The sequence below is a fragment of the Triticum urartu genome, chromosome 4A, assembly GCF_056163025.1.
Source record: "Triticum urartu cultivar PI428250 chromosome 4A, HENAU_Tu73, whole genome shotgun sequence".
Taxonomy (NCBI): domain Eukaryota; kingdom Viridiplantae; phylum Streptophyta; class Magnoliopsida; order Poales; family Poaceae; genus Triticum; species Triticum urartu.
The window spans coordinates 263,644,746-263,671,339 of NC_141876.1; the positions used below are offsets into that span (position 1 = coordinate 263,644,746).

Below are 26,594 nucleotides of genomic sequence, written 5' to 3' on the forward strand. Positions count from 1 at the left end.
AGAGATAAGGGTAGAAAACATGTTGTGTTTGCACCTAGAGATCTTGTTTGGTTACATTTGCGTAAGGATAGATTTCCTAATTTGTGCAAATCAAAGCTAATGCCACGTGCTGATGGGCCTTTTAAAGTGTTAGAGAAAATAAATGATAATGCATATAAACTTGAGCTGCCTGCAGATTTTGGGGTTAGACCCACTTTTGACATTGTAGATTTGAAGCCTTATTTGGGTGAGGAAGATGAGCTTCCATCGAGGAAGACTTCATTTCAAGAAGGGGAGGATCATGAGGACATCAATACCATTGTTACACCCACAGTTCCTGCTGCTATATATACTGGACCAATTACTAGAGCTCGCACACGCCAATTGAATTACTAGGTACTTTCGTTTCTTGGTAACGATTCTAATGTTCATGAGAATATGATGCTGCCTAAATTGGATACATTTATTTTGCTTACAAATGAAGGGCCTAGCTTGGACAACACAGATAAACCTTGGAGAAAGTTTAAGCATGGAGATGATGGCATGCGAAAGGGGAACAAGAACGGAGTTACAAGTGATGATTCCAGGACTTTGAAGCCACCATAATGAGTGCATGAAGCCTTGGACGAAATATACATATGCCACTTCATAAATTTCATCGAGTGGATATTCTAGGTGCTGCGTCACCTTACTTTTGGGCTAGGCCCATGTAATTTCGAAATACTTGATTATAGGTTGTTTCTAGAGTCCGTGTGTGTGGCGAAACAAGAGTTAGGGTTGGTTTCGGACCCCTCCTCCAAGGTCCACGAAATTCCCCCTCTCTCCTCCATATATACAGCCCTTAGGGCATCGTTTAGACTTTGGGTTTTGGTTAGATTAAAGTTCTCCATAGCTCCAACTTGGCGTACTTCGTTTGTGTTCAACGACCAGACAAAGGCGTCACAGAACCCCACCTTGATCAATAAAGCGTTCCTATTATATTCGCACTATCCAGATTGCAATCTTAGTTTATTGCTTGTATTCGTTTGCCTACAGGAAACAGACATTCGTGGTCAGGTTGATCGTGGTCCGGCATGGTCAATAACCTCTCGGAGTTGGTTTAGCAATTGCTAAGGCGCAACGTCCTCGCACGTTCGTAGTCGGATCGTCAAAGTCGACTTCCTCCAAACGATAGCCATCATCTCATCGAAAGACGCGACACCTTTGCCTCTATTAATCATGCATAGATGCACACACTTAGCATGATATCAGGACGGGAGGCACATAGATATAACAAAGAACCAATCATAGAGTGATAAACCTTTTGGTCAACCGGTTTGCCATCCTTGGTCAAGTCAAGATGTCCACTAGTAGGCATGGGAGTTTTCATACCTTTGCTTTCTTGCATGTTGAACTTCTTGAATAAGTCCTTGGTGTACTTTGTTTGAGAAACAAAGGTACCTTCCTTAGTTTGGTTGATTTGCAAACCAAGGAAGAACTTGAGTTTACTCATCATAGACTTCTCAAACTTCTCCGACATTAGCTTCCCAAACTTTTCACTAAAAAGAGGGTTAGTTGAACCAAATATGATATCATCAACATAAATTTGGCACACAAATAATTCACCATTAACCCTTTTAGTAAAAAGAGTAGAATCAGGTGGCTTCGTACCCTACAAATAATTCCTATCTTTTGTTCTCTGCTAATAGGAACTCGGGAGTGATTCTTTATTACACTTTGAGGGATAATCATATGATCCAACTATGTTAGCATTGTCGAGAGATTGCACTAGCGAAAGTACGGACCCTGGGCCTTGTTTAAGCATTGAAACACCATTTTTGTGCCCGTTTACTATTTTCTACCTTGCGGTTTTTATTTATTTAGATTATAAAAATATATTTCTACCATCCATATTACACTTTTATCACCATCTCTTTGCCGAACTAGTGCACCTATACAATTTGCCATTGTATTGGGTGTGTTGGGGACACAAGAGATTTCATGTATTTGGTTGCAGGGTTGTTTGAGAGAGACCATCTTCATCCTATACCTCCCACGGATTGATAAACCTTAGGTCATCCACTTGAGGGAAAATTGCTACTTTCCTACAAAACTCTGTGCTTGGAGGCCCAACACGAGTCTACAAGAATAAAGTTCCGTAGTACACATCAAGCTCTTTTCTGGCGCCATTGCCGGGGAGGTGAGTGCTTGAAGGTATATCTTTAGATCTTGCAATCGAATCTTTTAGTTTCTTGTTTTATCACTAGTTTGGTTTATAAAAGAAAACTACAAAAAAATGGAATTGAGGTTGCATCATATTATTGATCATCTTTATAATATCTTTCTTGAAAATGATGGTTCGGAAAATTGTGCTCAATTGTTAGAAGAAGAAGTCAATAAAATGTTTGGCACAAAATATTTGAATGATGAGCATGATTGCAATGTTGTTAGTATGAATTCTTTGAATATCCATGATGCTAATGATATGCAAAGCTACAAGCTTGGGGATGCTATGTTTTATGAAGATGATATTTTTTTGTCCCCCAAGTTTTGATGTGCAAATTTATTATGATGATAGCATGCCTCCTATTTATGGTGATTACGTTGATGAAAGTGGGTTTGGAAGAGTGTCAACTCTAGGTAGTAGTGATCCCACTATTTTGGAGGGTGTTGAATCTTATTACAATATAGATGAAATTGGATTCGGAGAGGTCATGACTTTATTTAGTGATACATCCACTACATTGGAAGAGGTTTCAATTGATTATGACAATGAAGTTGCTATATATGATGCTTATTATCATGGCATGTATGCCATAAAGAGGGTTAAATCTTCTATGCTTGTGCATCATGAAAAGAGTGATGTATGTGATAGTTATATTGTTGAATCCATTCATGATGCCGCTGAAAATTATTATGAGAAAGGAACTTATGCCCTTACATATCTCAATAATATTAAATTTCTTCTCTATGTGTTGATTGTTTTGAAGTTACACTTGTTTTGCCTTCCTATGCAAGTTGATTCTTGTTCCCATAAGTTGTTTGCCCAAAAAATCCCTATGCATAGGAAGTGAGTTAGACCTAAATGTGTTAGTCTTATTCTTCATGATGCTCTCTTCATGTTTCAATTCTTATCTTTTATGCGAGCATCATCGAAATCATCATGCCTAGCTTAAAAGGCATAAAAGAAAAGCGCTTGTTGGGAGAAAACCCAACACTTTTACCTATTGTTTTTGTGTGTTCACATGATTATGCTACTGCAGTAATCATGTTATATTGCTTTTGTTTCAATAAAGTGCAAAGTAAAACCTTTAGGACCTTGTTGGGTGATAGTTGCTTTGATCTTGCTGAAAAACAGAAACGTTTGTGGTCACGAACATAATTCTAGTTTTTAACAGAAGAGTGCTATTGAGTTGATTCTTTTTGAAGAAGATTAATATACAAATTTCTCAGGTTGTCCTAATTTTTCAGAATTGTTGTAGTAGCACAAGTATGGTTTGAGTGCAGATTACTAGAGTCTGTTTTGTTTTAGACAGATTATGTTTTCAATGCGTAGTTTGCTTGTTTTCTAGTTTCTATGTCTTATATTGCTCAATATAAATTGTAGAAATGATATGATACAATAGGTATTGCGTAGAAAAATTATGAATCCTGTCTTTGGCAGTACCAAAAGTGGAATGGTTTGCTCTTTATCATACTAACCTATCTCATGAAGTTCCGTTAAGTTTTGTGTGATTGAAGTTTTCAAGTTTTGGGTGAGATGTTAATATGAGGAGAATAAGGAGTGAAAATACCCTAAGCTTGTGGATTCCCAAGGCACCCCAATGTAATATTCAAGGAAAATCCAAGCAACTAAGCTTGGGGATGCCCCGGAAGGCATCCCCTCTTTCGTCTCCAACATTATCGATAACCTCACTTGGAGCTATGTTTTCATTCGTCACATGATATGTGTTTTGCTTGGAGCGTCAATTTATTTTGTTAGGATTTGCTTGCTGTTATTTAGAATAATGTTTTGCATCTTTTATTTCAATAAAAGTGGCAATGATAGCATTTGCCATGCTTATTTTGCAACTCTACATGTTGTTGTTTGAAAACAGAAAGTTTACTGCTGTTGCAAAAATTCCTTAGTCATAATGTGATAAAATGTTGAAACTTTTTGAAAAATGAGATCTGATAAATTTTCTACAGTGTGTAAAATTTACATAATGTTTGGAGTTGAATAAGTATTGATACTCTTGCATTCTTTACAGACTGTACTGTTTTGGCATATTGCTGTTATGTTTGCATATGTTTGCTTGTTTAATGATTCTATTTGAGGATAGGAGTATTAAATATGCAGAGGCATTTACTATGCAATGTTGAATAATAATTTTAGTGATTTTATATAGTAGAGAAACATAAGGTTCTTGCATTGGTTTATACTAACTTATCTCACGAGTTCTTGTTGAGTTTTGTGTGGATGAAGTTTTTAAGATTTAGGGAAACCGTGATATAAAAGGAATTAAGGGGACACAAAAGCTCAAGCTTGGGGATGCCCAAGGCACCCCAAGATAATATTTCAAGAAGTCCCAAGCATCTAGGCTTGGGGATGCCCCGGTAGGCATCCCACCTTTTTTCTTCAACAACTATCGGTTAGTGTCGGTTGAGCCTAAGTTTTTGCTTCTTCACATGAGTTGTGCTATCCTTGAAATGTCATTTTGTTTTGTTTTGCTTGATTTTTTAATAAAGTACTTAGATCTGAAAGTTTTAAATAAGAGAGAGTCCACACATAGCTATATGTTTACTTAACTACTCATTTGATCTTCACTTATATCTTTTTGGAGTAGCTTGTCATTTACTCTTGTGCTTCAATTATATACTACGAGTAAATTGTTGAATAAATTGAATGTCATGAAGTTGAAATCATATCATGCCTAGTGGTAGCTTCACATTGGGTTTAGAAAGTGAAATCTTTTGAGGCTTGACAATCACAATATTGGTCATACAAGCAATTCACGAATAATTAGTATAAGGAAGAGAACTTTCACATGCAAATACACTATCGTAGAAATCTTTTGTGATTGTGAGCCCCCCATCAAAATATTATATGCCAAAATTGTTGACGTTGGACAAGAAAGACAACGTAATGGTTTATGTTTGTTCATATTCACATAAAAGTTATATTGTCATAGATCCTTCAACATGTGGTGCTTGCCCGCATCTTTGCTAGCCAAAAAAATTCCGCACCAAGTTGATATACTACTTGTGCATCCAAAAACCCTTAAACCCAAATCTTATTATCAAGAGTCCACCATAACTACCTATATGCGGTATTCTTTTGCCATTCTAAGCAAATTTGTATGTGCTATCCCTAATTTTTGAAATAAATTTCTCTTTTGTGTGCTCGTACCGCTCGTGAGGCGGTGAGGGGTGGCCAATTTTTTCCATGCTAGATGTCTTATTCTCATGATGAGTGTTTATTCACTTGTCATTGCACCAGAGTAAGGCAAAGGTATTAGGGATTCCCAGTCCCGAAATGAAAAATGAATCTACTTTATGTTGTCAAATAATAAATTCCTTGGAAAGTGTTGGTATGGAGGGCACCCGTGGATACAGTTAGACATGGAAAGTGAAAGTATGGTGGAAAAAGGAATAAACTTTTTTTTGGGAACCGCCTATGATATATCTAGCATGGAAAGTGCTGGGAGCTCTAAGTCGTTTTTGTTGGTGGGAAAAGTATGCCTCTCAAAATGTTTTTATCTCTCAATTTTCGCTTTGAGCTCTGGCACCTCTACAAATCCCTACTTCCCTCTAGGAAGGGCCTATCTTTTACTTTATGTATTTACTTTTATGCAAAGAGTCAAAGTTCTTCCCTCTACTCATTTTTATTTTTCTCTTTTGGCAAGCATCATGTGGTGAGGAAAGATCTAGGCACATATGTCCAGTTGAATATGGGTAGCATGAGTTATTATTGTTGATATCACCCTTGAGGTGAATACGTTGGGAGGAGAAATTATAAGCCCCTATCTTTCTATGTGTCCGGTTGAAACGTTTTGCTCATGTGTACAAGGTGGGTGTTAGCAATCATAGAAGACTATATGATGGTTGAGTATGTGGAGCTCTTACTTAAACTCCGTTAAATAAGTTGAATTGCAATTTCTTGGTGACTAAGAACAAAGGTTGTTGAGTTTCAAGAGAATTCATTGTTTTGAACCTTAACATGTGAATTGGTTGCTACTATAACATGAGAAGTTTCATAAGAAAGAATTGTTGTTATGATGCTAGGAAAAGTGATTGAATTTATCATTGATCAAACTTTTGCACTTTTCTAGCATTCACACTTCATAAGTTACTTATTTTATCATTTACCTACTCGAGGATAAGTAGGAATTAAGCTTGGGGATGCTGATACGTCTCAATGTATCTATAATTTATGAAGTATTCATGCCAATATATTATCATTCTTGGATGTTTTACAATCGTTTTATAGCAATTTTATATCATTTTTTGGGACTAACCTATTGACCCAATGCCTAGTGCCAGTTGTTGTTTTTCGCTTGTTTTTTACATCGCAGGAAATCAATATCAAATGGAGTCCAAACAACGTGAAACTTTATGGAGATTTTTTTTGGACCAGAAGGAACCCAATGGGCCAGAGCTGCACCTGGGGGTGCCCCGACGGGGGCAGAACCCACCATGGCACGCCAGGCCCCCCGGCGCGCCTAGGTGGGTTGTGCCCACCTCGGAGGCCTCCTGCACCCCCTCTTTGCACTATAAATTCCCAAATTCCGAAACCCTTAGGGGTTAACCTAGATCAGAAATTTCGCCGCCGCAGGCCTCTGTAGCCACCGAAAACCAATCTAGACCCATTTCAGCACCCTGCCGGAGGGGGGGTCATCTCCGGTGGCCATCTTTATCATCCCGGCGGACACCACCATGAGGAGGGAGTAGTCCACCCTCGGGGTTGAGAGTTTGTATCAGTACCTATGTGTTTAATCTCTCTCTCTCTCTCGTGATCTATATCATGGAATTTGTTAATATAGTCAGATCATATGATGCTTCTCCCCTCTATACTGTTGTTGTGATCAATTGAATCTTTACCCTTTGCAGTTTTGTCTTGTCGGGTTGAATATTCAGAGATGATAACACATGATATATGTCTTGTGGTATGAATACTTGAGGTGACAATTGGGGTATCTTATTGATTCACTTGATATATGTTATGGCATTCAACTCGCGGATTCCCGCAGTGATATTGGGGTAATCTATGCATAGGGGTTGATGCACGTTTTTATTATCTTTTCTCTGGCGAAAACTTTGGGGTCTCTTTATAGTTCTTTGTGTGGACTGAGTATTATGAATATGAATTTCCTTTGGTGTTATTCTAGTACGAACTCTAGGATAGATCAAACGAAAAAAATAGCTTTGCATTATTTTAGTATGAACTCTTGAATAGATCAAACGGAAAGAATAGCTTTGAGGTGGCTTCATACCCTACAAAAAATTCCTATCTTTTATTCTCCGCTAATAGGAACTCAGGAGTGATTCTTTATTACACTTTGAGGGATAATCATATGATCCAACTATGTTAGCATTGTTGAGAGATTGCACTAGCGAAATTACGGACCCTAGGCCTTTTTTAAGCATTGAAACACCATTTTGTGCCCGTTTACTATTTGCTACCTTGCTATTTTTATTTATTCAGATTATAAAAATATATTTCTACCATCCATATTACACTTTTATCACCATCTCTTCGGCGAACTAGTGCACCTATACAATTTGCCATTGTATTAAGTGTGTTGGGGACACAAGAGATTTCTTGTATTTGGTTGCAGGGTTGTCTGAGAGAGACCATCTTCATCCTACACCTCCCACGGATTGATAAACCTTAGGTCATCCACTTGAGGGGAAATTGCTACTATCCTACAAAACTCTACGCTTGGAGGCCCAACACGAGTCTACAAGAGTAAAGTTGCATAGTACACATCAGCGTTTCCAAGATGTATGCGTCAAACATTTGGCATAAGGAGTAGCAAAAGTAGGATCATGCGCATAAAGGTGTTTTATGTGCTCAAAACCAATGATATTCAATTCAAGTTTGGTAACAACCATGGATACGCGGGAAAGAGCATCCGCCACAACATTTTCCTTGCCTTTGATATATTTGATGACATAAGGAAAGGACTCAATGAACTCACTCCACTTAGCATGACGCTTGTTCACCTTAGTTTGACCCTTAAGGTATTTAAGTGTTTCATGGCTGGTGTGAATGACAAATTCATGAGGGCGAAGATAATGTCCCCATTCATGCAAAACTCGCACTAAAGCATATAACTCTTTGTCATAGATGGGATAATTGAGTTGCGCTCCGGAAAGTTTTTCGTAAGAAACTGTGCGCTTCTCTTGCGTTAACACACCTCCTATGGCATTACCGCTAGCATCGCAATGAATTCCAATGGGTTTGTCAAAGTTGGGTAATGTAAGCACGGGAGCATGAGTAAGCAAATTCTTAAGCTCATTAAATGCACTATCTTGAGATGGTCCCCAAACAAAGGGTGCATTTTTCTTACTCAAAGCATGTAAAGGAGATGCAATGGTGCTAAAATCCTTAACAAATTTATGGTAAAAACCGTCTAAACCAAGCAAGCTACGTACTTGTTGCAAGTTGGTTGGTTGGGGCCAAGTTTTAATAGCATTGATCTTAGATTCATCTACATGAACGCCCTTAGAAGACACTACAAAACCTAAGAAAACAAGCTTATCAACACCAAAAAGGCATTTGTCCGTATTAGCATAAAGGCGCTCTTTCCTAAGGGTTTGCAACTCGGTTCTAAGATGGGTGACATGATATTTGAAAGACTTGCTAAACACAAGAATATCGTCAAAATAGACCACAACAAATACACCAATATAGGGTCGGAGAACAAAATGCATGACTCGCATGAAAGTAAAGGGTGCCTCGGATAAACCCATTGGCATAACAAGCCATTCATATAAGCCAAATTTGGTCTTAAATGCGCTTTTCCATTCATCACCTTCTTGTATGCGGATTTGGTAATATCCACTTTTAAGGTCAATTTTAGAGAATATAGTGTCTCCGCTAAGTTCATCTAGCATATCATCTAGGTGTGGAATGGGGTAACGATAACGCATGGTAATAGCATTGATAGGGTGACAATCAGAACACATAGGATATGTACCATATTTTTTGGGGACAAGGATTACCGGGACGGCACAAAGGCTCAAACTTTCTCATACATGGCCGTTGTCGATGAGTTGTTGTACTTGCCGTTGGATCTCCTTGGTTTCCTCGGGGTTGACGCGGTAGGGAGCCTTGTTAGGAAGGGGTGCTCCAGGGATGAGGTCGATGCGGTGTTCAATGCCTCGTAGTGAGGTAGACCTGGAGGTAGTTCGACGGGGAAAACGTCTTGGAATTCCTACATGTAACGCCCCGAATGTAACATTCCATAATTGTAACTCCAACTCTTGCCATTTTCGGCTATGTGATACATTATTTCCTCCGTGGTTGGGTTTTTGTCTTTCATTTTGCATTTTTTTCATGTCATGCATCTCATCTCATGTCATCATGTGCATCTCATTTGCATTCATGTTCGTCTCATGCATCCGGCCATTTTCCCCGTTGTCCGTTTCGGATTCCGACAGTCCCACATGCACCTGTTGCACCTCTTAGATCTCGTTTCGTGAGCGGGAGAAAAACGTTCTCGGAATGGGTCGAGATTTTTCGAGTGGCCTTGGTATATCACCGGTAGGCCGCCTACCAAATTTCGTTCCATTTGGAGGTCGTTTTATGCCCCAACGGTTAACCGGGTAACCGCAAAATCCCCTCTCTCATTGCAGCCCAACACCCCTCCATAACAGCCCACTAGCCCATCTAAACCCCCTCCATGCTCTTCATCGTTGGATCATGATCGTGTGGGCGAAAATTGCACCTCATTTGGACTCTCCTAGATCCCATACCTATAAATATGCCCTCTCCCCCGAAATTTGCATCCAAACCCTAGCAATCTTCCTCCTCGCGCCGCCGGACACATCCGTCCGCACCGGACGTGTCCGCCGGCCACATCGCCCCGGCAAACCGAGAGGCGCCACGTCATCACCACCGCCTACCTCCTCCACTCCCGTGCTGCCACGTCGTCTCCCCGCCGCCAGCAAGCCGCCTCAACCGCGCCAGGCCCTGTGGGCCCACGGCCGGCCTGCCCAGCCCGCTCCGCCGCCACGCGCCCGCTGCCAGCTCCCCCGCTGCGCACCCTTCGCGCCGCCGCCGCCACCTGCCGGCCACCGCACACCGCCCCGCCGCTGCTTGCTCCGATGCTCGCGCGTCGGCTACCTCACCGCCGCCCGGTCGCCTCCTCGTCGTCGGCGCAACTCCGGCCACCGGATCCGCCACCTCCAACCTCGCCGACGACCATTCCCCACGAGCTCCGGCCGCCATCCCCACCATCTCCGGCGAGATCCGCCGCCACATCGTAATCCGTGACCGGGTCAAACCCTAGATCCGGAGGTGACGAATTTTTCTAAGTCCTTGGGATCTTCATCTCATGTGCACCACTTTGACATGTCATATCTCCATGCATATAGCTCCGATTTGCACATATGACATATCGAAATATTCGTCTTGTGATGCTCTTGGTGTTAGTGTCATTTTCGTGCATGTTACTCTTCATATTGATGACTTAATCTTTGTTGCAAAAGTGCTATATGATGTTGTCTGCTGGAATTCATCATAACTTGCTGATTTGTCATTTTCCTTGCACTTTGTGTGTGCATCCTTTGAGAATCATATCTACATGTTTTAGGAGCATCTCCATGCCATCTTTACAGGGGTGCAAGCCTTGTATTTTTATGAGCTCTGTGGTGACTAGCACAAGCATGCAAAGTAGTCTACATGATGTTGTTGATTTTAGACACTTGGTATTTTTGCTAAGTCTTTTCCTGTTACATTATGTTGCTATGTTGACTTGTTGCCACAAGTAGATACATGCATATTTTGATGAGGTTCACTAAAGAGTGTTTTGAAGATATGGTTATGTTCTATCCATTCATGCCTTTGGTTATAACTATGGAGTAGTGTATCTTGTCATTACCATGATCTACTTTTGCTAAATATTGTTGCTGGCAGATTGTTAACATGAAGTGCATTTTTTCCATGTGTTTTGCTAGTGATCCCTGCACCCTATGAACTTGCTCTTACCATTTTTAGCTTCATACGTGTGTCTTCTTACTGTTGGTTACCTTGTGATGCCATGTAATGCTTTGTGGTGAGTGGCATGAGCTTGTAAAGTTGCTATCATGAATCTGTTTCTACCATGCTATGTTTTTCTTCCAAGTCTGAATTTGATCATATCACTTGCCATGTTTGCATGGGTGCTACCATCATTTCTATGCATCTTTTGTTAAAGTTCAGTAAGGGAGTTTTGTTATTTGTCTTTAGTACTAGCATGCCATGCCTTTTTTGCCATGATATGTTCCTGTAGCATGGTGTTTGCTAGCTCTAAATATTGCTACCTAATCCTATTTATACCATGTTTAGTATTTTCTCCAAGTCTGTGAATCTGTTATCATTTGCATTTTTGCTATGCTATTTTAGGCTTGTGCTAGTGAGTTCTAGCAGGAGCTCAGTGTTCATGATTTGTAAAGCTTCACTTGTACTTTAGGGCCATGTGCTTTGTTGCTTTGTTGGAGTGATGTAGCATAGTTTGTTGTTGCATCTTAAGTGCTACGATGTTGTTAAGCGCAGTTTTGCATCGTTCTTGTTTTGCTTGTCATTTGAAAACCGTGCATCCGTCTCTGGTGATCCTTATATCGATTTCGACCGAAATCACTCACTCTGTCCAGTAGCATGCTTCGTTTTCCAAGTTGATGCCTTGGTCATCTTTTCCCTTCCGGAGTACCCATGTGCATTGCACATCATATCTTGCATTCCATGCCATGTCTTGCATCATGTTGCTTGTGCATTGCACCGTGATTGATTGTTGTCCCATTGCTTGTATTCTTGCTTTGGGTAGAGCCGGTTGACAAGTTCGTGAACGAGGAACCTATTGAGTATGTTACGAGGAGCAAGCTTTCGACAACCCTGAGAACTCTGCAGGCAAGATGACCATTACCCTCGATATCACTTCTATCTTTGCTTGCTAGTTGTTCGTTCTATCGCTATGATGCGCTACCTACCACTTGTTTATCATGCCTCCCATATTGCCATGTCAAGCCTCTAACCCACCTTCCTAGCAAACCATTGTTTGGCTATGTTACAGCTTTTGCTCAGCCCCTCTTATAGCGTTGCTAGTTGCAGGTGCCTTGCAGGTTGTTCCATGTTGGATCATGGATATGTTGGGATATCGCAATATCTCTTATTTAATTAATGCATCTATATACTTGGCAAAGGGTGGAAGGCTTGGCCTTTTGCTTGGTGTTTTGTTCCACTCTTGCCGCCCTAGTTTCTGTCATACCGGTGTTATGTTCCTTGATTTTGCGTTCCTTACGCAGTTGGGGTTATGGGACCCCCTTGACAGTTCGCTTTGAATAAAACTCCTCCAGCAAGGCCCAACCTTGGTTTTAACATTTGCCTAATTACAACTAAAACTTTTCCTAGGGAGTAATTAACCCGAGGATTATCTTAATTCAACCCCCGGGCCAGTGTTCCTCTGAGTGTTGGTCCAACCTGGGCGATGTCTGGCGCCCCCTGGGCAACGAGGATCTCAGCCAACCCGATGTCTTGCCCATCCGGTGGGCCCTGAGAACGAGATACATACGACACCTATCAGGATTTGTCAGCACATTGGGCGGTCTTGCTGGTCTTGTTTTACCATTGCCGAAATGTCTTGTAACCGGGATTCCGAGACTGATCGGGTCTTTCCGGAAAATAAATATCCTTCGTTGATCATGAGAGCTTGTGATGGGCTAAGTTGGGACACCCCTGCAGGTTATAAACTTTCGAGAGCCGTGCCTGCGGTTATGTGGCAGATGGGAATTTGTTAATATCCGGTTGTAGAGAACTTGACACTTGACTTAATTAAAGTGCATCAACCGCGTGTGTAGCCGTGATGGTCTCTTTTCGGCGGTGTCTGGGAAGTGAACACGGTTGGGTTATGTTTGAACGTAAGTAGATCAGGATCACTTCTTGATCACTTCTAGCCTTACGACTGTTGCGTAGTTTCTCATCTTACTCTTGTACTCGTATGTTAGCCACCATATTTTCTTAGCGCTTGCTGCAACTCCACCTCATAACCACATCCTACCCATAAGCTTAAATAGTATTGATCTCGCGGGTTTTGAGATTGTTGAGTCCTCGTGACTCATAGATACTACCAAAATAGTTGCAGGTGCCGATGATACTAGTGCAGGTGATGCTATCGAACTCAAGTGGGAGTTCGACAAGGACCTTGGTTGTTACTACGTGTCTTTTCTGGATGATTAGTAGTGGTGCCCAGTTGGGATGATCAGGATTTAGCATTTGGGGTTATCTTCTTTTCATTTGGTTTTGTTCATAGTTGGACTATGTGTGTACTCTGAATGATGTATGAATTATTTGATCATTGTGTGACGTGGAAATTGTAAGCCAACTATTTATCCCTTTCTTGTTCATTACATGGGATTGTGTGAAGATGACCCTTCTTGTGACAAAACCAACATGTGGTTATGCCTCTAAGTCGTGTCTCGACACGTGGGAGATATAGCCGCATCTTGGGCGTTACACTACAATAGAGAAGATAACACTAAAGGTATATTTTGTGAGAGGTGTTAGTTTTTGGTGCCGCATCCTTGCACAAAAGTACATAGTGCATAACACTTGTTGGGTTATCACACACTTCTCTCATCCCACTTTTGGTGGCAAATAACACTAGATTTTTCTTGTCGCTCATCGTGGAGGCACTCAATTTGGGTTTGTGGCGCTCACTCTCTTTTTGGTGGTTCGCTCTCTCACTATTCTCTCCATGATGGGTGGCTTCCTTGTCGGCAATCACTTGGCTTGGAGACATAGGTCATAGCACGTACTCCTTTCCCTTCATCTTGAAGCTATAGTGATTTGTACGCCCGTTGTGGATGATGCCTCGGCCAAATTGCCATGGCCGTCTAAGAAGGAGGTGGCAAACAGACATTGGAACGACATCACACTCTTAAGTGTCTTTGTAAGCTCCGATCTTGAAGGAAACTTGCACCATATGCTCGACTTGGATAGTGTCGGAGTCGCTTAGCCATTGAACCTTGTAGGGATGCGGGTGCTCCATATTGACCAATTGGAGCTTGGAGCATAGTTCTTCACTTGCCAAGTTATGACAACTACCTCCATCGATGATGACCTTCACGGACCTTCCATTGATGCTGGCCTTGGTGTGGAAAATATGGCATCTTTGGTCTTCATCTTGTTGATGTTGAAGAGTCAAGACCTTGGAGACAACAAGAGCAAGGCTCGAATGCTCGTCACAAAATACTTTATCATCTTCATCCTTGTTCACTTGCCGGTGCATGGCCACATTCTCAATGGCTTCCATTTCTCCTTCACTCATGGAGTCATATGTGCCATCGTCGTTGAAGACCATGGTGCGCTTGTTGGTACACACGAAGGACTTGTGGCCTCGACCGCCGCATGTGAAGCACTTGATTGAACTTTTCTTGATGGTCTCATCGGTTGGAGTAGATGATGATGAAGCTCTCGGCTTGAAGTTGCTTCTAGTAGGAGGATGACTTGAGGTAGTTGAAGTTTTCTTGTAGCTTGACTTGTCGCCGTTGCTTGTAGAAGGATTCATTGAGGTAGAAGGTGTTGGATTCATTGAAGCTTGGGTGTTGGAGAAACCATAGGCCTTGGATGAGAACTTGGCATACTTGAAGTCATCTTGCACTTGGCATTCCGCATTGGTAGCTTGGTGCACTAGCTCAATGAGGTTCGAGTATGGTTGGAAGTTAGCGATCTTCTTGATAGGATGATTGAGTCCATTCAACAAACGTGCCATAGCTTGCTCATCATCTTCCATGACATTGGATCTTATGAAGGCAATCTCCATTTCCTTGTAGTACTCTTCAACGCTCTTTGTCCCTTGCTGGAGTAGTTGGAGTTTCTTGAAGAGGTCGCGGTTGTAGTAGGTTGGCATGAAACATGCTCTCGTGACACCCTTGATTTGCGCCCAAGTTGTGATGGGTGGTTCACCTCTTGCCTCTCGGCGCTCATTGACTTGTTCCCACCAAATGAGGACGTAATCTTGGAAATCAAGGGATGCCATAGCGATCTTCTTCTCTTCCTCATAGTTGTGCAAGCAGAATATTTTGTCAACCTTCAATGCCCATGAAAGGTACTCTTTGGGATCATTGCTTCTGGAAAACTTGGGCATGGTGAACTTTAGATTGCCGTAGCGTTGCTCTTCATTGTGTTGGGGTCGAGGGCGATGACGTCCTTTACGAGGAGGATTGTCTCCCTCAACTTGCTCTTGTCGTGGGGGGTTTCCATTGTCTTCTTGCTCTTGGTGAACTTGAGGTTCTTGTCGAGCTTGTGGAGGAGCTTGTCTAGCTTGTGGAGGAGCTTGTCTAGTTTGTGGAGGAGCTTGAGGAACTTGTCGATGCAAACGTGATTGATAAATCCTCTCTTGAACTTCGTCATGAAGTGATTCTTCTTGCTCGCGCCTATGGTTGTTGCGTGCGGCAACGGCACAACTTGTGTCATGGAGTGCACGTTGCACCTCAAGTGCTTGAGCTTCTCGCCGTTGTTGTTGTTGACATTGGGCCTCGGCATCTTGTTCGTCTTGGTGTAGACGCGCTCGCTCTTCCTCTTGTTGGCGGAGACATTGCCGTTCTTGTGCTTGCGCAAATGTAGCTTGATTTTGGCGATGCCGACGTGCTTGCTCGTCAAGTTTCTCTTGTGTAGGATTGTCATGTAGAGGATTGTGATTTGCTTGACTGTCTTGGCGTGTGGCTTGGCGAAGAGTGTTCGACGTCGGTGTACTTGAGTTGTCGGACGGGTGTCGACTTCAGTGGCTCCATCTTGAGTATGACGAAGTGGTAGAAGAGTGGTTGACCAACAAGGCACGAATCTCATCCATTCTTGCATTGTTCTCTTGTTTGTGTTCGTCGAGCTTGTTGTCGAAGTAGTCTCTTGTATGTTGCTCGGAGAGACGCAAGTCGGTGACGAGGTTGTCGATGCGGTTGCTCAAGGCTTGTTGTTCTTGATGCAAAGCTCTTTGTGCACCGAAGAGGTGGTTCTTGGTGATGTAGTTGTTCGTGTCGTCGTCTTGTTAGATGAAGAGTGGGTTGGTAGAAGAAATTGGCCTATCCATCATTCCAAGAAAATATGTGAGTGGGAGAAGGAGAAGAATTTATACCAAATGTACCTTCACCGATGTTGAGAATGGATCAATGATCACTCAAATGTGTAACAAGGGAATAGCACAATTGGTACCAATTCTTGTCGGTTCTCACACCTACACAAGTAAAAGCTTATAGTGGAGCTTGGTTAGGATGGGGGCACAAAATTTGATGCAATTGTTAGTGAGACTCAATAGTGTTGGAAAAGATTCGCAAATTTGCAAATGCAACAAGTAGACCAATAGTAAAATGGAAGTACACGGAAACACACACACAAATAGATAAAAGGGGTTGTGCAAACCAAAAATGAGCGGAAAATTTGGAATCCACGGAAAATGCTCTTGTTGCACAACTCTAGAGAGACGCTAGCACGATTGCACAATAGGCGGATACGAAACTTGTGCACAACTTAGAAAGCAAAAAATGCAACGACTTCTATCCCAAGTATGCTATATGTATGGTGTTCTGGTGATATGATCCAAGATGATCGAGTATGACAATCTTAATGTAGTATTATGCTATGGTTCTTGCTAAAAAGCGCTTTGCTTATATTTCTCTTTTCTTAAATCTTGTTTGGCTCTTTCTCCTTTGAGCTCTTTCTCATGCAAAACTTCGCGAACCAAGATAGTAATATGACAAACTTGTGGCACAAGAAATGATACCAAGATATGTACCAAGATGATATGGTAAGTATGCTATGGGAGCTATGATCACTAATATGCACAAGTCACGTTGCCGGCAATATTCAAAGGCTAGTCTTGATAGGCAAGATACGCAAAATTGGGCTATGGTGGTTATCAATGTAATGGCAAGGAGTAGACCAAGATGTCGTCGAGATTATCGTCCTTGCTTACGGTTGCGAGTGTCAAAATTGTTGAGTAGTTGTTGTCGATGACGAGTCCGTGGCGAAGATGAGCGGTGGTGATGTTTATGTCGAACCGTACCTATATAGCCGAAACACAATAGGACACTGAAACCACAACTCAAATTCTCAAAACAAAACGTGGCAAAATTGTCGAAGTTGATAGCGTGTAGCGATGGTGGTTGCGGAAAGCTGTGGTGGTATGCGGAAGTGATGGTGGTATGCCCGGTTAAATTTGGCGAGAGTTAAGCAGGAAATGGAGCGGTGGATGGAAGTGATGATGTCAGGGGTCGTATGTCTGGGCTTGAGGGCCTGATGTTCGGGGGTTAGGCCGGAAGTCCGGGCTCAGGATCCGTGGATGAACTCGATGAACTCGTGGGGAAATCAAGATTCCGGGGCAAAATTCAAGAGATTTTGTGGATGGAATTGGGAGAAAAGTTAGGAGAAGCTAGATCTACCTGGTACACACGAAATCCGCGGATCAAATCCAACAAAACTTCATCACACCAACAAATCACAAAAAAATTGGGGGCTATTTTTGTGGGAATTTTCTAATTTGGGGAAGAACACAACAAAACAAGGCTAGAAAAAGGAGGGCAGAGGCTCCAAATTCGTGATCAACCAATGCTCGTGATACCAAGATGATGTAGGGTGGAAACCCTAGGGCCGATCTCTCATGATGGAGCGGATCCTACGAAGAACACAAGGGGGAAACACGAGAGAAAACACCCAAACCAACAAGATTTGGTCACCAGATCCTCGAAACACAAAGAGATACACGATCCAAATCCAACAAAGGATGATACATAGGTAACTAGTTCTTCTCCATGAGGAGGTCTTGAGGTCTTCCCGTTAGGGGTCTTGAATCCACTTGGGGGATCTTCTCCGTAGAGGCCGTGAACTCCGTTGGAGAAGGGGATCAAGTGGAGAGCAAAGCTTCTCTATTGAGCTACTACTTTGCTAACCCTAGAAAGAGGGAGGAGGAGGAGTATATATAGTCTAGGTGGACGAAGGCGTGCATGGGCCTCGGCCCTTTACTATGCGCAGACAAACATGGCCGGATGTCCGGGCTAGGGGGGCGTATGTTCGGGCGGGCGGGGTCTGCCTCGGTGCTTTTGGGATTGGAGGTGTCCGAATTTCCAGGCTTCGGCCGAATTTCCAGGTTTGGCCGGATGTCTGGGGCCTGTTGGTACTTGGCGGCTGGGAGGCTGCCACGGTCGATGCTCTAGGGGCCGGATGTCCGGGGCTTGGGGCCGGATGTCCAGGTCCTGGGGACTTCTCTGGTTCCTTCCGGCGTTCCTCTTCATCCGTGAACTTGGGGACTTGTCCGTCTTCACGTGCATCTTCAGGAGGGTTTTCTTGGTACCTGATCATGCACAATATCCTAGACTTAGGTAGTAACGATGTCTCGAGTGGATCATGTGGAATATCAATAAGGAAGGAAGTCACCTCGGTCTCGAGAGCTCTAGCTCCTGATCGTGTCATTGGTCCTCTTGGAACTTGGTGAGATAATGATAGGTCCATGGGGATGACCATAGGGTGCTCCGCATCAACCCCTCTGGTACTTCTTTGGCCCATCCTATGTCTTCTGACCCAGAAAAATTCTCCAAAAAGTTTTGCCATGTTTGGACTCTGTTCGGTATTGATTTTCCGCGAAGTAAAAAACAAGCAAAAACAGCAACTAGCACTGGGCACTATGTCAATAGGTTAGTCCCAAAAAATGATATAAAATTTCTATAAAATGATTGTAAAACATCCAAGGATGATAATATAATAGCATGGAACAATCAAAAATTGTAGGTACGTTGGAGACGTATCAGCATCCCCAAGCTTGATTCCTGCTCGTCCTCGAGTAGGTAAATGATAAAAACAGAATTTCTGGTGTGGAATGCTGCCTAACATGTTCATTACATATTCATTTCTTTGTAGCATGCATTTGGACTTTTATATGATTCAAAGCAATAGTCTAGTTTTTACATGAAGATTTCAATACTCAAGCATATCAACAAGCAACCATGTCTTTCAAAATATCAACACTAAAGCAAGTTATCCTTAGCCCATTATGTTTAATCATTGATCCATTCATGAAACACACTCGCATATTAGCTATACCCAATGCTCAAGTACGATCATAGTGCCCCTTAGTTGGTGCTTTATAAGAGAAGATGGAGACTTAAATAAAAATAAAAATTACATAAAGTTAAAGAAAGGCCCTTCATAGAGGGAAGTAGGGATTTGTAGAGGTGCTAGAGCTCAAAGCGAAAAAGATAGAAATAAAAACATTTTGGGTGGCATGCTTTTCCTGTCAACGAAAACGAACGAGTAGTTCCCAATACTTTCCGTGCTAGATATAACATAGGCGGTTCCCAAACGGAAAATAAAGTTTATTCCTTTTTCTATCATACTTTCACATTGCACAGCTAACCGAATCCAGGGGTGCCGTCCATACCAACACTTTCTAAGGAATTTATTATTTGACAACATAAAGTAAATACATTTTTCATTTTGGGATTGGGCATCCCTAATACCTTTGTCGTACTCCCGTGCAATGACAAGTGAGTAAACACTCATCTTCAGAATAACACATCTAGCATGGAAAAATATCAGCCACCTCCTACCGTTTCATGAGCGGTACGAGCACACACAAAGGAAATTTATTTTGAAGATTATATATGGCACATACAAATTTGCTTAGAACGACAAAAGAATACCGCATATAGGCAGGTATAGTGGACTCATATAGCAAAACTGGTTTAAGGATTTTGGACGCACAGGTAGTAATCATACTTACTGCAATTGAAGGCTAGCAAAAGATTGAGAAGCATCCAACCAAGAAATGAAAAATCTCATAAGCGAGCATTAATCATAACTAACACTGAATAATGCACCACAAGTAGGATGTATTTTGATTGCATAACTATTGAATTTCGTGATTGCATAGGGAATCACAAAGCTTAACATCAATATTCTTACGAAAGCATAATTACTCATCAACATGACTCACATATTATATCATCATATCGCAAAACTATTACAATGAATCAAGTTTATTTTGTCCAATGATCTTTCATGAAAGTTTTTATTATATATCTATTGAATATCTATCACTCTGGGACTAATTTCATATGTTACTTTTGATAGCTCAAACAAATCTAAGTGAAGAACATGAGCATAAAAATTTTCTTCTCTCAGAATAATATAAGTGAAGCATGAGAGAATTTCTAAAAAAATACTAACTCTCAAATAAATCTAAGTGAAGCATGAGAGCATTTCTTCAAAAATAATAAAGGACACCATGCTCAAGAAGATATAAGTGAAGCACTAGAGCAATTCCATATCTCGAAAATATTTAGGTGAAGCATAGAGAGAAATTCTAACAAGTCATAGCATAATTTTGGCTCTCTCAAATAGGTGTGTCCAGCAAGGATACTTGACTTAAAATAAAAGGCAAAACAAGAAAAGACTCATATAATACAAGATGCTCCAAGCAAAACTCATGATATGTGACGAATAAAAATATAGCTCCAAGTAAAATATCGATGGTCGTTAGAAGAAAGAGGGGATGCCACTCGGGCATCCCCAAGCTTAGTTGATTGCTTCTCTTTTAGATAATAGCTTGGGATTCCATGGGCATCCCCAAGCTTGGGCTCTTCTTACTCCTTATTCATTCATCCATCGTTATCTCACTCAAAACTTGTAAACTTCAATCACCCAAAACTCAACAAAACCTTCGTGAAATCTGTTAGTATAATAAAGAAAATCACTACTATGAGTACTGTTGCAAACCCATTCATATTTTATTTTTGCAATATATCTACTGTATTCCAACTTTACTATAGCTTATACCCTCCAATACAAACCATAGATTCATCGAAATAAGCACACAACGCAAAGAAAACAGAATTTGTCAAAAACAAAACAGTCTATAGTAATTTGAAAACTTCAAATACTTTTGTAACTACAAAAAATGTAAAAAAATTGTACAGCATGGGAAATTTGTATATCAATCCTATGTACAAAAATCAGTATTTTATCGCGCTTCTGTAAAAAAATGAAAATTGTTTTACTGGACACAAAATTTTCTATTTTTCAACAAGATCAAATCAACCATCACCCAACATGATCCCAAACGCTTTGCTTGGCACAAACACTAACTAAAACATAAAAAACACAATCATAATAGTAGAATAATTGTGCAAACACTCAAGAACAGAAAGAAAAAGATAAAAATAAATTTCATTCATTGGGTTGCCTCCCAATAAGCGCTATCGTTGTATGCCCCTAGCTAGGCATAATGCAAAGTTTCAAGTATTGACATCTTTATTTTCCAACTCCTCAATCAAACTCTAAGAATTCTTCAAGGATTTAGCATACAAATATTCAGTAACAACGTTCCTAGGAACTAGTTTATAGAATTCATTCTTGCAAAAAGGGTCTTTTATCACTTCAACAAAATCCGGCTGAATACTAATCATCTTAAGATCTTCTTTGTTACTATTAGAACTTGCACCCTTGTTTTTAGTGACTTTAGTAATCTTGACAATTTTTATCGGAGTTTTTTCAATAGTTCTAGCGGAGGAAAAAGCCGTGCTTAGATTACTAAAAATTTCTTCCAACTTATCAATCCGAGAAGGGCTTTCTTCAATTCTTTCATGAATTATGGTTCCCTTCTCCTTTAGCAATTTAAAAACTTCTCCCGTTTTGACCCAATTTTTCTAGCAAGATTATGCATATTTTTATCCAAGTTTTCAATATGTTCTTCTGTAAGCATTTTCTTTTCAATAGCATCAAACCTTTCCATAACATGCTCAAGAGTCAAAGTTGTTTCATTAATCATAAGAGGTGGTGAACCTACTAGATTTCACATAGCATTAAAAGCATCTAGAGAGGGACACATCAAGAAATTTCCACCGGTGATAGTATCAGGAACAGATCTCTACCAAGTAGTGATGCCCACATAAAAACAGCGAAGGAGAACAACAGTAGATTTCTTACGAATAGATCTATTATGTGCATAGAAAATCCTAGACCAAGCATCTTTTAAATTTTCTCTTTGTCTCTGTTTGAAGTATAAAACTTCAAAATCCGGTGACAAAAGAGGAGGAGTCATGCTGGCCATAGTAACAAGGTCACAAACAAAAAGACAGATCTGACGAGAAAACGGCGAACGAAAAAGAGGGCGAATAAAATGGCAAATTTTCATGAAGTGGGGGAGATGAAAACGAGAGGCAAATGGCAAATAATGTAAATTGCAAGGAGATGAGATTTGTGATTAGGAACCTGGTAGATGTTGATGATGTCTCCCCATCAATGGAGCCAGAAATTCCTTTTGATGCGGCTTGAACTACGTCGGTATTTCCCCAAAGAGGAAGGGATGATGCATCACACCTATGGTAGGTATTTCCCTCAGTGATGAGACTAAGGTTGATGAGGACATCAATACCATTGTTACACCCACAGCCCCTGCTTCTATACATATTGTACCAATTACTAGAGCTCGTGCACGCCAATTTAATTACCAAGTACTTTCGTTTCTTGGTAACAATTCTAACGTTCATGAGAATATGATGCTTCCTAAATTGGATACATTTGTTTTGCTTACAAATGAAGGGCCTAGCTTGGACAAGAAAGATGAACCTTGGAGCAAGTTCAAGCATGGAGATGATGGTGTGCGCAAGGGGAACAAGAACGGAGTTACAAGTGATGATTCCAGGACTTTGAAGCCACCATAATGAGTGCATGAAGCCTCCGGACGAAATTTATGAAGCCTCTAGATGAATTTTTTTTCCGAAGCCTACTCAGGCAAGGAAACACGAATCGGAAATTAGATGGATCTCGAAAGCAAACCTAATATGAAAGGAACTCGGATTGGTGGTGGATATATGGTGGTGGGATATGGCAGCAGTGGTGGTATATGGATACGAATTGGTGGTGGTATATGGATACGGATTGGTGATGGTATATGGAGACGGGTCGGTGGCGGATAAGCGGTGGTGGTAGATGGCAGGGGCGATGATGATGGTGCGGCGGCGGCGTGACAACTTATGATTAGAACTCGAAACTCTAAAAGACTAGACTCTAAGACTAGCAACTAGACACGACGATGCAACCGCAAATTCAACAAAGCAAAATACTGAAAAGACTATGCAAAGGCTCACACTGGTTTGGATATGATGAACTAACCCTAATTTTTTTTGGCTTTTTCGTGGACTGTAGGTATGAAGAACATACTCGATCCAAACTACGAAAAGCTATAAAATCTCACCGAGCAACCCGAAAATCTGATACCACTTGATAGAGGCAAAGGTGTCTCATCGAAAGAAGGGACACCTTTGCCTCTATCAAAGGTTATCAAACCAGTAGGAGAACCACGCAACACTACGTGAACGGTACCTGCACACAAAGGACAAATACTTGCAACCCGACGTAAAAGAGGGGTTGTCAATCCCTCACAGGTAAAAAGATAGATAAAATTGTAGTAGATTGGATAAATAGATCTTGTCGAAACGCTAGATAAAATAAATAACAAAAAATTGCAGCAAGGTATTTTTGGGTTTTTGGATTAATAGATCTCAAAATAAAAGCAAATAAAAATATATCTCGAAGTCAAATATGATAAAGAAGAGACTCGGGGGGGGCATAGATTTCACTAGTGGTTCTCTCGAGAAAAATAGCATATGATGGGTAAACAAATTACTGTTGGGCAATTGATAGAACTTCAAATAATTATGACGATATCCACGCAGTGATCATTATATAGGCATCACGTCCAAGATTAGTAGACCGACTCCTGCCTGCATCTACTACTATTACTCCACACATCGACCGCTATCCAGCATGTATCTAGTGTATTAGGTTCATGGAAAAACGGAGTAATGCAATAAGAACGATCACATGATGTAGGCAAGATCTATTCATGTAGGAATAGACCCCATCTTTTTATCCTTAATAGCAACAATACATACGTGTCATTTCCCCTTCTGTCACTGGGATTGAGCACCGTAAGATCGAACCCATCACAAAGCACCTCTTCCCATGGCAAGAAAAATCGATCTAGTCGGCCTAACTAAACCAAAGATTTGAAGAATAAATACGAGGAAATAAGTAATCATGCATATAAGAGATCAAGATACTCAAATAACTTTCAAGGATAAAAACATAGATCTGATCATACACTCAAAGTTCATTGGATCCCAACAAACACACCGCAAAAAGAGTTACATCAAATTGATCTCCAAGAGACCATTGTATTGAGAATCAAGAGAGAGAGAGAGATAGAGAGAGAGGAAGCCATCTAGCTACTAACTACGGACCCGTAAGTCTACAATGAACTACTCACGCATCATCGGAGAGGCACCAATGAGGATGATGAACCCCTTTGTGATGGTGTTTAGATTGGATCTATGGTTTCTGGAACTTGCGGTGGCTGGAATTGTGTTTCGTCAACTCCCCTAGGGTTTTTGGAATATTGGGGTATTTGTTGAGCAAAGAGGCGGTGCGGGAGGCCACCGAGGAGGGCACACCCCACCAGGGTGCGCCTAGGGTGGGTTTTGCCCCCCTCGGGGCACCTCTCTGGTACTTCTTTGGCCCATCCTGTGTCTTTTGGCCCAAAAATAATCTCCAAAAAGTTTCGCTGCATTTGGACTCGTTTTGGTGTTGATTTTCTACGAATCAAAAAACAACAACTGGCACTGGGCACTATGTCAATAGGTTAGTCCCAAAAAATGATATAAAATTTCTATAAAATGATTGTAAAACATCCAAGAATGATAATATAACAGCATGGAACAATAAAAAATTATAGATATGTTGGAGACGTATCAATCGGCGGTGGCGGAACCTGGCCGCGCGGTTGCGTTATCCCTCGTGCTTGACGGCGCCGCGGCCGGAGGCCACATTGACCCAACCTCTGCGTCCAACGGCGCCAGTTCCTTCCCGTCACTAGACTGTTTTGCGACCAAGGAGACCCAACTAGTGCGACCATGCCTCGACTGCTTTTTTCATGCCTTAAGGAACCTGGCAGCGTCGTTAGTATCAGGTTTGTTCCATTACACTTGGGTCACCGATAGTTGTCGTGCTACTGTGCTCCTCTCTTCTTGTGGTGGCTAGCTGGGGCAATTCACCTCTTTTGTGGGAAGGAGGTTGTGGCTTTCTCAATTGATCAAAACAACAGATATATATTGCTATTTTTGATGTTGTGTGGACCATCGGAAACCTGATGTGTGTGTGTGTGTCATAGAATATCTTGCTATTTGTGTATATTGCTTCCCTTTTATTCATGTACTACTTCTCTAAATGTAACCCACTTCTTTTCTATTATTAGCGCTATCTTTTGATGTTAATGGACCGAAAGTCTAAAGCATTCCCTTCTGCAAAATCATGATATTAGAGCTATACATCTTATAAGCCCTACTGTATATGACAATGCAACGTTCAGTTATATTATGTTTGCAGCATGGCATTTTTTCATTTCTATTTTTCTGATGAATCACATGGTAAATTATGATGTATAATGACTGCTCTTGCAAAGAGTTTGGAATTCAGATAGGGTTTCTACAACATGCAATTCTTTAGGATCTGAATCTAAATGACCCCTTCTTTAGTCCAGTCCTAGCAAAAACTGATCACAGAAACAAAGAAGAAACAACGAATAGGTCCCTTTATTGCCCACAAGAGTTATTTGGGTTTAGCTCATGAACTTTTTGCTCATCAATACAAGTGCAGGATTTGAACATGTTAATTTTGAGCTTGTGTTTGGAGTTTATATTCTACCTTCCGTGCGAAGTAGTCAGATTTATTGCATGGAAGATGATGCCCATAGAGTGGAAGGTGGAGAGATTCAGACTTCCGAGGATGTTAATATGCTCAAAGTTTTTCAATTAAACATGTTGAAATTCTCCATGTAGTTGTGATTGTCGACACAACATCCCTCCCTCTAGACATGGAGGATCAGTTGTTGGACTAATTTATTTGTCTGTTGTATGACTTCCCACAACTTTTTTAATTTGTATTCACATATTATCAAACCATAAAGATTTCAATATCTTAAAACTTAAGTAGAATTAATTTGCTTGTATTTCTCAACTCTAGCATTTTGTGCTTCTTCACAAGTTCCAAGTTGTTATTTGGCAATTAATTTAATTTGATCTTCAACTTTGGGTTCTTGGCACTCGCCCGTGCAGGTTATGACTACGTCGTAGGTGACATGCGGAAATGGGACCAACAAGGAGAAGAGTTCATTAAGAGTTCTTTCTGTCGACTAGGCTGGATGCCCCCAAGAAGAATACCATTAGTAAACTTTCATGATTGATATGTTCCTTTCCTCTAGCTACACAATATGATATATTGCTTCTTAATTAACGGTTACTGCTCCGTAGTAAGATGGCATATGGTATATTTATTCTCGAGTTGTCACTCAGTAGTAAAAGTGGTTTATAGTTCAAATAGTTGAGCAAAAAACTGGCGTGATACAGAGCAAGTG

At 41.1% G+C, this 26,594-nt stretch overlaps 1 pseudogene; it reads right to left on the minus strand.

Annotated features, from left to right (window-relative positions):
• Nucleotides 1–13,963: 13,963 nt before the first annotated feature.
• Nucleotides 13,964–15,284, minus strand: LOC147975551 (uncharacterized; annotated as a pseudogene).
• Nucleotides 15,285–26,594: the final 11,310 nt, after the last annotated feature.